At 35.4% G+C, this 14076-nt stretch overlaps 1 protein-coding gene across 2 annotated transcripts in view; it reads right to left on the bottom strand.

Moving 5' to 3' along the window:
• The window catches only part of LOC150106553 (uncharacterized), a 197162-nt gene extending 191909 nt beyond the window's left edge, over nt 1-5253 (bottom strand). The window contains exon 1 of one of the 2 annotated variants that reach the window (XM_090392528.1): nt 5070-5253. The gene's annotated coding sequence lies outside the window, so the exon portion shown is untranslated. The remainder of the gene's footprint in view (nt 1-5069) is intronic. The other variant, XM_090392527.1, reaches the window with a different exon arrangement.
• Between the last annotated feature and the right edge of the window lie 8823 nt (nt 5254-14076).

The raw sequence follows: 14076 nt of genomic DNA, 5'->3' as shown, positions 1-14076 counted from the left end.
ATATTCATAAGAATTATACAAAATAGATTAAAAAACACCTATGAAGAAATGATAGGCATAGAACAAGTTGGTTTCCGAGGAAACTATTCAACAGTAGACCAAATTTTCACATTGCACCAGCTAGCAGAGCTCAGCTGGGAAGACCATAAAGAACTATATTGTTGTTTTGTGGACTTTAAACAAGCTTTCGATAACATCAACAGAGAAATCCTTCTTAAAATTCTACTAGAAAAAGCAATAGACAAATATATAATACAGTTTCTGATAAAATATTACTCTAAGACAAATGCAATAATTAAAAAGGACACACTCACAACAGAACCCATAGAGATCCAAAAAGGAATAATGCAAGGATGCCCATTATCCCCATGCCTATTCAACATATATCTAGAAGTTGTAAAGAAGGCAATAGACAATGAGTCTGGAATCAATGTCAATGGTTTAAACATAAATAATATCAAATATGCAGATAATCTTGTCCTTCTTGCAAGAACTCCAAATGAACTACAAAAGTTGATCAACAACCTAACGAAACCTGTAAAACATATGACATGACAATAAATATACTAAAGACAAAAGTGATGAAAATGGGGAGAAACAGGACTACCATCTCAGCCACTCTAAACGGAGAACAAATAGAACAAGTAGACAACTTCATATACCTTGGATCAAAACTAACAGAAACAATAGATGAACTCAAAACAATCAAACACAGAACAGCGATAGGATGGACCACTGTGGGAAAATTACAGAAAATCTGGAAAACAAACACGATATCTAAGGAAGCCAAAATCAAATTATATGAAGCAATAATTTTACCAACAGTCATCTATGGAGCAGAAGCATAGACAGTTAAAAAAAGAGAGGAGAAAAAACTGCTGGCATTTGAAATGAAATGCTTAAGAAAAATAAATAGAACAAGTTAGATAGAAAAGAAAACAAACATCAGTCAGACAAGAACTATTGTATAAAAAGACGATAATAGAAAAAATTAGAAAACAACAACTGAGATGGCTTGGACACACTGTATGCATGGATGCAGAAAGACTTCCTAAAGTCCTAATCAATACTTTTCCAACTGAAAAAAGAAGACCCGGAAGACCAAGAATTACCTGGCTGAAATTAATAAAGAACATCTTGGGATGCAGAACATATAAGGAATGTTTTCGAACAGCAAGGAATATAGAGAAGACTGGAAGATCCTGCTCAAGAGAAGACGCAACCCATCTTAGACAGAAGAGAAGAAGAAGGATGTCAACATGGTGATAGGATTTGATGACATATCACCAAATATCTTAAGAGAATTGGCAGTAGTATTGACATGCCTGTTTCATAAGAATCTTAAAACAGAACAGGTTCCAAGGGATTGGAAAGAAGGTCAAATTGTTCCACTGCATAAAGGTGTTAATAAGACTGTGGCTTCAAATTACAGGCCAATCTGTATATTTGAAGTTGTGGTGAGGGTACTAGAGAGATTGATGAGAAGTAGGATACAAAAATGGGTTGATAACAGCAGTATTCTCTGTGGTTATCAGGATGGGTTTGTTAAAGAGAGATTATTTTTTACTAACTTACTTATGTACTATAACATTGGACAGAAGAGATGCATATACAGTGGTGTACTTGGATTTTGCAAAAGATTTTGATAGACTGCTACATAACAAGTTGTTAAATGAATTGAAACAGATGGGATTGAATAATAGACTTCCGAGTTGGATCAGTGACTGGCTGTCAGATAGGTATCAGAAAGTTGTATATGGGGGGTGCAGTATCTCAAAAGAGGAAGGTCACTAGTGGTGTACTGAGGGATCAATTTTGGAACTACTGTTGTTCAATTTGTATGTTAATGATATCGGGTTGGGTGATATGCAGCTGTTTGCAGATGATGCAAAATTGGGGAGAGCAATGCAGAGTCAAGCAGATGTTATGGCCTCACAGGAGGACTTGAATAGACTGCACGAATGGGTAGGTAAGTGGAACTGTCAGATTTTTCATAGAATGGGAGACAGGGGTAGAACAAGAAGCCATCACTGGAAACTGTATAAGGAGGGGGTGTGAGCAGAGGAGTGAGGAGTAGGTTCTTTGCATAGATAATAACTGGGGAGTGGAATGCATTGCCTGAGTGTGTATGAATGTAAACAGATTGAATCAGTTTATGGCACAGTTGAATGAGCATTGTGTGCAATAGTGTGTACCTACCACGATGAGGCTCTGACTCCATGGAGGTTAGATTTTAATAATAACTAATAACTGATTACCAATATAGATTCTACCAACCAAGACCTGAAGCAGATTTTCTTGCCTCTGGATAAGTACTATGGTAAGATTTGGAGAAATTTACACTGTTGCACTTAATGTTTTCTAGACATTTCATAATTTCTAGAAATTTGGCATTGAGGGCTTCCCAGCAAACTGCCACCTTAAAATTTGACTTACACCCCCCCCAACCCTGGTAACTGGATTTTCAGTTTTCTCTTGGATTGTTAACTTCAAATTATGGTGTCAGGTATTCTCTGTTCAGATTTTTCTCTAATGCAGATGTTCCTCAGGGCTCTATTATTTCCCCCATCCTCTTCATCATATACCATCAATCTCCTCTCACTGATTTATGACTTCTCTCATATATTATGATTACCTGTAATCACCCAGACCATTAGGAACATTGACAGGACAGAACTAAATTTCAAAGGGAAAACAGAAGTGGTTTACAGAGATTGTTGAAGCCAGTGCTAATTTACCATTAACGGAAATGCTATTTAAAAATCTCTGATATATCAGGCAGCCTACTTGTGTTCTTCATTTTAGTGTAAGATTACTATCTTGCTTTTTTGCAAGGCCTGAAATGGTCTTGAAAAAAAAATACCATCTTTGGTCTCTAGAGAAGGATCCCTGGATTGTATAATTCTTAGCTCACCAATGGTACTAATGTAATACAGGTTTACAGCCTTTTGTGAATAGGTTGTCATTTAAAAAAAAAAAAAAAAAAAAAAACAGTAGAGGAATATATTATGACTCAAGAGATCCAAACATATCCAGGACTGTTCTATTACTGACACTAAGCTTAGCATGACAACATACAGATATAATTTTGCTGTTTTAAAATGGATGCTTCTGTAATACAATTCTTGCCTTTTTGATATTGCAGAATAGCACTAATAAACTGGACACAGGACTTCAAACATGTTTCTAGATAGACAGGACTATTTCTTCACTATAACTCATGTATAATTAAGAAAGTTAAGTAGCTAAAGTGATTCGAGGCCTGTGTGTCAGAATACCACATATTATTTGGTATTTGTTAAACAATCTTAGCTGTGTTTTTCTGGATAATTTCTTTACTCATTAATTTAAAACTAGAAGCCGTATATAGACTGTAATTTCCATTTTACATTCTTAGAATACTTACTAATGTAGTGTGTACTACACTGGTATTTTAATGTATGATTCAGTATACACACGTGATGTCAAAAGCAAAAAAGAACACATGGATTTAAACATTTCTTTCTGCAAAGTAAAGCTGCTTAACACTTTGTGAATAATCAGTACTCCATAAATTTTTATAGCAATTTCTTCTTTTTTTTTTTTTTTTCCATTATGCTAGTGAAATGAAATATGCAGGTGTCTTTAATGCACATCTTTTTTATATATTCATTCATTCATCCATCTTACAGTTCCTTACATCCATCTATCAGTTATACTTGGCTTTCATAACCATAAGTCTAATAGGATAAGGCAGTTAGTCTTATGTCTATAAGTAAATTATTTATCTGTAGAAAGGTTTTTTTTTTTTTTATAAGTCACAAAGAGTATATTATACTTGACAAGATATTATATTCTTAATTTTTCACTTTATCTGCATGTGAGGTATCTTCATGGCTAATCTACTTGTATATAGAGGCTGGCAACTTCACATTAATTGCCTCACATAATGCAAAGCTCATTTCCTTCTGCACTGCATTAGGGCCACTACCCAAGTGACCCTTCCTATAATGCATAGCAGTATATATGTCCAAAAGGAAGTGTTCTGTGCATTATGGAATACTAACAAAATTTATGTGAAGTCAACACCCTCTCAAGTAGATTAGTCATGATGATGCATCATGTGCAAAGCTCATTTACTTGGATAAAGGATTAAGACAAGAATATACTTTCTTGTCAAGTATAAATATATATATTTTTTTTTTTTTTTTTTAATGTGAACTGTGTATGTTTTCCTGCCCAATATATCTTACTGCAGGATGAAAAACTGGTTTTTCATCCTGCATATGAAATCCTTCCCCTTCCATATGAGACCAACCAAGCCAAATTAATTTGAAAAGTACTTATATTCTTTATGATTTAGACCTTGGTAAATGTATTGAAATACATTATGTTTAATAACTCACTTCAAGATACTATATAAATGTTACAATATTGAAAGTATAACTTGAGTTTAAAAGGTGGCTCAAGATGCTATAGAAATCATTCATTTCTCAGTCTTAAGATACAGATGTTCGTTCTGCTACATAACATACATACACAGCATCCACTTTCTGATCAAGTATAAAATGTCTGTGCTACAAATCTAATTTCTGAATGTGTACACAGCTTGCTCCACAATTGCCCCAAGTATCCTTCACATTGCACTACTCGAAATGTACGACCTGAAGAACTAAATTTTTGCCTTTTATTTTAGGATTTCATTTTTGTCATTTTGGATTTCAAGAGCATATTTTTGTTGGAATTATTCTTTTGACAAACTGCAAGCGGTGCTATAACCAGAACCACAAATCAATTATTACACATACAGATCAGCTAGAAATGCGAACTTCAGGGAATGACGAGTGAAGATTTTGGACGAGAGTGTCACTATAAACCCTAGTTTCAGCGAAGTTTGCTGAAACCAGTGGTTTCCATCAATTAATGAAGTGCATTACCTCTTTATTCTGTCTTCGATTTGAAATTGATTTCAGCAATAAAAGGAATCATGACTATTAAAAATCCAAACAAGAATTCATGACGTTTATAAATATAAATAAGCTCCAACAATAAAACAAAATAATTAAAAAAATGTTTGCAGTTATATTTACTTATATTTCTTTTTATTTTCTTCACCCAATGCAACCCTTCTTTCTAGAAATCACAATTTTTTAACCGACTACCATGCATACGTAATGTTACCATAGTAACTAAACATATCTTAGCATTACTTTATTGATGCTAAAATATGTTCACTCGTTGCCATGATCAAATTTTATTTAATAACGAAGAAGAGGCAAACATATATAGCATATCATTTTTATTTAAAGACATTTTGACTTTCAAATTACGCACCAAAACCCCCTAAAAGCAAGATTCCTCCCACCCCCGCAAAAAAAAACAACGACTATCCTCTTCTTAATATTCTGAATAATAATAATATTGTTATTATTATCGTTTTCATGGAGTGCAAAGTCTGACTGTCACTTCCTCGTGGTGCCCTCTGGATGATCTAACGACAGCAGAATTTCTTCTTTTTCCCGCCATGAAGACAAAGTTCAGTGATCATACTTATGCTATCGCGTACGGGGAAGCCGACGCGACTCTTGATTTGGAAAAGATGTCAGAGTTGAGAAATAAGCAAATCATTCCACCCATTACAAAAAATATTAATATCATCCAATGTAATTTAAATTTAAAGATTAATTTAAAGATCAGGATTGCAAAGGGAAGAACAAATCTGAAGGCCATGGATAACATCTGGAAAAGTAAAGTGATCAGTCTGCAAACAAAACTAAGAGTATTGGAAACATGCATCTTCAGCGGTGTACTGTACGGATCTGAAACATGGGTAATAAATAAGGAATCAAGAAAAAGAATGTTGTCATTTGAAAGAACTTGTTACAGGAACATTCTAAGAATAGGATGGGTACAGAAAATCACCAATGAAGAGCTCCATCAGAAGATACAACCAAAACAGAATCTAATGCAGAAGATTATAAAACGGAAGCTGCAATTATTTGGACACATCTGTAGAATGAGTGAGGACTGGAAGATAAAGACATTTATGTCTGGTAATTTGGATGGTTTAAACAGAAGAGGTAGACCATACAGAGAATGGATAGACGATATAAAAGACTGGTGTGGAATGGGTGTACAAACACTGTGACACTGTGCACTGGACAAAGAAAGGTGGAAGAAGATAGTATCAGACATCAATGGGAAGTGAGCCCATGATTCGTGATGATGATGATGAATGTAATTTAAATGGCATCGTTACACCAGCAAGCAAAGAAAAACTAAATGAACTATCACTACTAGCTGACAAACATGATGCTGATATTTTTTGCATCCAGGAAACCAAACCTCAACAAACCAACAGACTAAACATTAAAAACTATGAAATCATAAGACAAGATAGGCCTATGGACCAAAATGGAGGAGGGCTTCTGACACTAATCCAAAACTTGTCATATAAAGTTGTTGAGTTAGACATAGTATCAGAAGGAACTGAAATACAAGGAATCCAAATACTGGAACCAAGTAAAATGCCATTAAACATATTCAATTGTTATCATCCTCCTGACAAACCTAGACCAAATCTTTCCAACCTATTCCCTCTCATTGAAGAATGATCCATTATCTTAGGAGACATGAATAGCAATCACCTATTATGGGGTTCTAAGGAAATAAACCCAAGAGGAGAAAACCTGAGTAATTTCTTAGATGAAACAGGACTAATAACTCTGAACATTGGAGAACCTACTTATCTCTCTCATTCTTATGGTACAAAAGATGCCCTAGATATCACTGGTGTCTCCTGATCTTCACAACAAAGCTATTTGGTCTGTTTTGGAACCAGTAGGAAGCGACCATACTCCAATTTTAATCAATCTGAACCCAAAAATGACTAGACCCACCCAAAATAGAAAATATCATTGGAACTTCCACAAGTCAAATTGGGAGAAATACAACGATGAAGTAAGTAAAATGCTGAAAGATCACACATACCATGATTACTTAGACAAAGACTATATAACTTGGAAGAATACTATCCTAAATGCAGCAAAGAAAAGTACACCGAAGGGCTACAGGAGAAAAGTTATTTCAACCTACACAAAGGTTCACCAGGAACTTTCTAGTAAAATAACTAAACGAAATGAATTATTTAACATCTTAAAAATTGGAAGCCCTCCAGAAACCCGGTTCGAGTACAACTAGATAAATGCTGAAATTAAACAAAAATATAATATCTTACAAAGAACTAGGTGGCAAGAATATTGCCACAACTTAAATCCAAACACTTCAGATACCAAACTTTGGAAACTGACTGCTAATTTACAAAGAGACCTACCAAAGGCAAGTGAGACTAACACGCTGAAAGATCCAGATGGAAATATCAAAATTGGATATGGGGAGATCGCAAATATCTTGGCCTTTCATTTTCAAAATATAAGCAAACTAGAGATGAATACTAGGAAAGACCATCAAATATCCAAACAGGCTCGACAGCAGAAAAATGCTGCAAACTCCCCAAAACATCAAAACAAACTATTCTGGGATCCATTTACAATCTCTGAATTGGGAGATTCCTTGGAGAGACTAGATATAAATAAATCATGTGGACCAGATAACATACAAGGAATTATGATCAAACATTTTCCTTCCCTAGTCCTAGATTGGCTACTTCGCCTATACAACAATAGCCTAAAACAAGGAAAAGTTCCAAAAGAGTGGAAGACAGCCACAATCAATCTTAAAGCCTAACAAACCTCAAGACCAACCAGGAAGTTATAGGCCAATTTCACTGACTTCAATTCCAGGCAAATTAATGGAAAAAATGATACTCCAACGCTTGAATTACTATCTAAACAAAAATAATATACTACCACATTTTCAGGTTTTCTTTATAAGAAATCACTCAACAACTGATCAACTTTTCTATTTAACCCAGACAATTCAAGATAACTTCCAGACCAAACCTATCAAATCCACCATTGCAGCTTTTATAGATTTTAGCAATGCCTTTGACAAGCTGTGGAAGCAGAAACTCTTTTCCAAACTTTGTCATATTGGAATAGAAGGGAAAGTTCTTAACTGGATCTTTGACTTTCTAAGAAATAAAACAATTCGGGTTAAAATAAATAATACCTTTTCAAGAAAGTGAAAATAAGACAGGGACTCCCACAGGGTAGCATTTTGATCCCACTCCTTTTTTCCATTTACTTAAATAACTTAGATAAAGATATAAATAAAGACACAAAGATAGCTATGTTGCTGATGATTTCGTCCTATTCTCAGCTCACAACAACCTAAAAACAGCAGAAGGCCACTTAAACAAAGCCATTGAAAGTTTATCTACATACTGTGAAAACCAAAAAATCAAAATTAACCATACTAAATCTGAAATCTGTGTTTTTACTATTAATAACCACCTCAGAAAGTGGAGACCAAAGATTAAGCTAAACAGTGAACTGATTACATTTAATGAAAACCCCAAATACCTTGGAGTTACTCTGGATCCTTCGCTAAGCTTCAATAAACATATCAACAATGTTGCGGTCAGAGCAAAAAAAAGACTAAATATCACGAAAAGTATCTCAGGTAAAGAGTGGGGAGCCGATGCTAAAAACCTTAAAAGTCACATATACCTCCATTATCCATCCCAGAATGGAATATGCTTCACCTATCTGGATGCAAACATCACAAAATCCAGTTTAGACAAGCTTATAAAAATTCAGAAGAATGCAGCTCAAATCATATGTGGACTAATACAACTCCTGGAAAAATAGCTGAATTCGAATCCAACCTTGTTCCTTTAAAAATTAGGTGGCAAGAAAATGTTACCAAATTTGTAGAAAAAAGAGTCAACCTTGCACATCATAGAACAAGTGAACTTTTTAAGAACTGGAAACCAACAAACAGAATAAAGAAAAAATCAACAATGCACGAAATCATAGAAAATAAAATTCCCTTGGATTGTTTAAATAAAATAGCCGACTACCCAGCATTTCCTCCAAATCAAGACAGGAAAAATATAGTTATGAACTCTGAAATAGGGAAACATGAGAAAAAAAGCCTAGAAAACCCTGAAATCTTGATCATTAGCCCTTTCAAAAATAATGAAATATGGACCTGACTCAATAAAGATCTACACAGATGGCTCCAAAAATCCAAATGGCAATTCTGGGAGTGGAGTACTCATCTATGGCTCTCATAGCATAGAACTAAAAACAACTAACAGTATTGGATGCAAATCATACCATACAGAATTAATAGCAATTAACACAGCACTGCAATATTTGGACAAATAAAACCCGAAGGAGTTTATATTTTTCACAGATTCCTTAGCAGCCCTTCAAGCAATTAAGAACTGCTACACTAGCCATCAAGAAATACTTAGAGACATAGCAAAAATATAAACAAACTACATAAAGATTCCGAAATAATCTTCCAATGGATCCCATCCCATGTGGGATTAAACGGAAACGAAACTGCAGATAAAGTAGCAAAAATGGCCGCAACATCAAGTGATATCACAGATTTCGATCTTTTTAAAGCCACCCAAAAAGAAAACATAAAAAGAACAATTCTTCAGGACATGACTCACCACTGGTACTTAGCAGAAAATCCAGGAGCTGCCATCAACTCCAAGTTTAATCGCAGTGCCACTACCATGATCTCTTGCCTCAAGATCGGCCACACAAGACCAGTCAAGTTTAGCAATGGCATAAAAGTCTTCCCCACCTGCAAAATCTGTAACATCGAGGAAGCATCACCAATGCATTTGCTAAACTGTATGAACATTTCCAAATGTGAACTCTATAACAACCCGGAAAATGTGCTGTATAAAATACATGAACTTGACCTCTATGATCTGGTGTAATAATACCATGGGATAATTAAAAAAAAATCCTTTTCATGGGGACACCTTGTCGTGATAGAGGGGCTTGCACGCTCTGAGGATGCAAGGGCTATGCTGGAGGTAGCGTAGCTACCTGCTGGCCTCCCAAACTAGGCATGCCTTAGCAGAGGAGCCAAATTAAATGTACCACACTCCCCCACTCCCATTTTAAATGGAGAATAGAAGAAAGAAGTTATCTCTACCGAACTGGTCGTCGCCCGGGTCAACAAGGACCGCGTTTGGTGCTATAGTTCTTGAGCATCAGGCAATGAATGATCTACAGGGATCAGACTCTTTTGCTGGGCAACCAGGACAAAGAAATGACATGCGACTGGAAGAAGAAGAAAAATTAAAACGAAAGAAATGGACTCTATCTGAAAACAAGATGATTATGCAAGTTTATTATTATTACTATTATTATTATACAGGTACACAGACATCTCCACGAAATGTGAACTCATTCGCGACAGGCGTGCCCTGACCATTTTTCACACAATGCTTATCAGACTTCCCCTTATTCCCCATTCATTGACAAAGCACTAAGTCGAATTAGAATACCAGTTTAAATCATTTACAACTCTCCAAGTCCAAGCAGAAATGTACTTTTCATATCTTCATTAACTACAGTTTCCAGAGATAATCCTTGTTCGGTTCCTTTCTGTCATGTATTAAAACATTTCTTCTGTATCAATTCTATGAAACCAATTTAGCAACTTGTATGTTTCTAATATATGTATAAGTTGATGTCAGACTGGCTGGCTAGCTAAGTTTCGTTTCGTTTATTATTTTATTTTTTATTTTTATTTTTTTTAGATTTACGGTCGAAGCAACTCAGGCTATGAGGCCAGTGTATTATTTATGTATGCTAATTGTGTGTGTGTTCTAATGGCCGGTTTGCAGTGCCGGATTAAACCATGTGGAGGCCCCTAGGTCGAATCTCGGGATTTCACCTAACTGAGAGCAGTCAGAAAATGAGCTTTTAAGACACAAACTGTAATTATTATTATTATTATTATTATTATTATTATTATTATTATTATAAAAACCTCCATGGAGTCAAAGACTCATCGTGTGAGGTCCACTGTTATACACGCAGTTTATCATACTCTGCCTTAAATATAATCATCAGGTAATGTAAACCTGATGTCTATGGTTTATGTACTTTAAGTTGTTAAAGTACATAAACCATATGCATACATTACATTAATACAGCATTTTCTCTATCGATTCTTTAATGTAAAGTTTTCGTTTCTTTGAGTATGATTCATTTTTTCTATCTTTTGGAAACAATTTAAGAAAGCTTAATTGGAATTTTTTTTCAAGATCAAATCAATATTATGTGGGGACCAGTCTCTGTCTATTTGGTAATCTGGCACTGCGGTTTGCCTGTTCTGAGGGACGTAAAAACCCGAGTTTCTCCTTTTTTTTCTCCTTTGGTTTTTTTTTTTTAAAAAACCCAAAGGAGAAAAAACCTCTACTATCGTATGAGACGCTATAAGTAATCAACATGTCTGTCTTGTGATCAAACCATAAGATCGAATCCTATGGTGAACATATGTAAAACCTCTAACCTGTTTACTGAAGACCTGAAGTGACTTGAAAAAGTTCTATATTTGATACCTAAAACATAATTTCCAGATTATCTTACCTAAGCCGATTTATGGTGGCAATGTTATTTCTAACAACCATTAGTGGGTCGGTTATATACTGTATATGTATCAATCCCATCCACATACAAAGGGACAATAACTTATTAGTCCATGTGTTAATGTCTATTTTCCCCCTTTTCTTACAGTGCCTCAGTAACGCAGTTAAAATAATAATAATAATAAACGAGATTTCACTCTTCGATTAAGTCTGATTCTGGTCACGACAATGGGAACCAGTATATGGGCTTTTCCAACTGATAATGAATTAGAAGATTCCATACGGAGTTTTTTTTTTTCTTAACCTGCAAACAGTATCGATCAAAGAATACACATAGTTAATAGACAAAACACGCTGTATAGTGGTGGTATCATGGTGGATTGTGTAGGGTCCTGGTGGCTGGTGTTGTGTAGTGTAGCATTCTGCGATAATTCCTGCATAAAGGCTTTATGTAATAATAATAATAATATGGCTTCTGAACATGAACATCTTATACACTATCATCTCCATTGTATCCATAAACCAGTTTCTTACTGCTTGGTTCCATCGGCGTCATAAACATCTTGCACTCTTAATCCAAGAGTACATAGCCTTGCACTTTCTTACAGTGATCTAGCATGAGCATTATCTTTTACTCATATTGTTCGTCTATTTCATTTGTTCTGAATCTTCACGACAGCTTTTTTTCAGCTTATCCGTCAATTTCAGCTTCACGTCAGCTTATATATAATATATTATATATATTATATATACAGTATATTCTTTGATCGATACTGTTTGCAGGTTAAAAAAAACCTGCAAACAGTATCGATCAAATATATATATATATATATATATATATATATATATATATATATATATATATATATATATATATATATATATATATATATATATATATATATATAAAGAATAAACCACTAACGCTGTTCATTTCCTATAAGGAGTAGGCGAGGCCATTTTAGCCCTATGTAACTTTTGGAGACAGGAGACAATTCGATCTCCACCGTTAGCTCATCAGAAATAGCTGACCAAAGACTATCAAGTGGGGCCGCCATCTCGTGGCCCTAATCCTAATATGTATTATGTGCCTGAAATAGTGTGGGTTATACAGAAGATTTTCTCGAATTTAAGGAACGAACTCAGATCGGTTTTCTTCGTGCGGCCTAGCGCTATGGAAGCAAACGTCACTTCGACAGAACTGCACAGGCTTTCCCAAATAAATAAACACTGGTTATTTTCCTCAAATAATTCCTGATATCTTTGTTGGATAAATTGAATAACAGGGGTCAGAGAACATAGCCTTGTGGTCCTGTTACCCTTTCATCCGTGTTATGAGCTTCTTATTTAACCTTGTTTGATCCAATTTATGCAATAGGGTTATGTGCAATATCCTCTCAAATGTCTTTGCAAAGTTTAACAGCATTATCCTGTAGCCATTTCATTCAAATCGCTTATAATTTAATTCTGAAAAATGAATTAGTTAATAAGCCATGATTTATCTTTTAAAACATTGCCCTGTCCCCAATACTTTCCAATATTGCAATCTACCAATTTCAATATTCAGTTGTTCATGAACTTTTTCAGTACCTTAACCAACTTTTCAGAGATATTGATTGGTTATAATTTGTAACCTCTCTGTTCGACAAATATGGGGTTTCTTATCACCTGTTCTCTCTTTCCAGGGTGCTGCAACTTAAATCAAACAGTTTGGTTAGGGAGTGCCATTCTGCTTCATTTTCTTAAGCACTTAATACTTGATATATTAAGTATTAATTAATTTCTTTAATAAAAAATCAGCTTATGCCTTTTTATTCCCGTATAGGGAGTAGAGGAAGCCGTTTTAGCCCTATCTAACCTTCGGAGACTGAGTAGGCAGCTCAATCTCTCTGGCAGCCAATAAAAGATAGCTGGCCCAAGGCTATCACTAATTAAGCAGCACGCAGTGAAGAGGCGGCTCAACAAGTGCCGCCATCTCTTTGTCCTTAACCCTAACACAATATATTTTTAATGTCTGAAAATAGTGCTTACGGGACGAAACAACCGAGTTTCCGGGAGAAAAAACCCACTTACCCGTGCCAGAAATCGACTAACTCGGGAACCAGTCGAAAAAAGGCTTAGAAAAAATTCCTCTAGCCAATGACTAGATTTGAAACCAAGTCTTCCTTCGTGCAGTCACGTGTGCAAACGCCACACCCGTTTATATGTAGTGAAGATGGTGGTCATGATGGTCTTGCTCAATACATAATAATTAACTTAGGTGCAAGCACACCCTTCCATTACGGGGCATACAACAGGAAGCAGTTCTTTGGGGTACCTAATAGATGGTATACAGGGAGAAAACTCGGCAGGCTTCACAACAGCTGTTGAAGTACTCCTGCTGCTTACCCCCCCCCCCCTCCCCCGACTGTTCATGGTAAGAGTTCAAGTACAGAGTAGAGGTAGAGCTACACTTGAGGTCTGGATGCTCCCAGTTCTCTAAATTTTGACATCACTACACATGAAAAATGCCACAATAAATAACACTGACACTGCAATTTAAAAAAAAAAATTCTCCCACCAAAGCC

The sequence above is a fragment of the Typopeltis vanoorti genome, chromosome 5, assembly GCF_054136105.1.
Source record: "Typopeltis vanoorti isolate ZY-2024b chromosome 5, IOZ_Tvanoo_1.0, whole genome shotgun sequence".
NCBI classification, from domain to species: domain Eukaryota; kingdom Metazoa; phylum Arthropoda; class Arachnida; order Uropygi; family Thelyphonidae; genus Typopeltis; species Typopeltis vanoorti.
The sequence above is the reverse complement of the archived record's forward strand: the minus strand, read 5'-3'. Positions and strand labels throughout refer to the sequence as shown.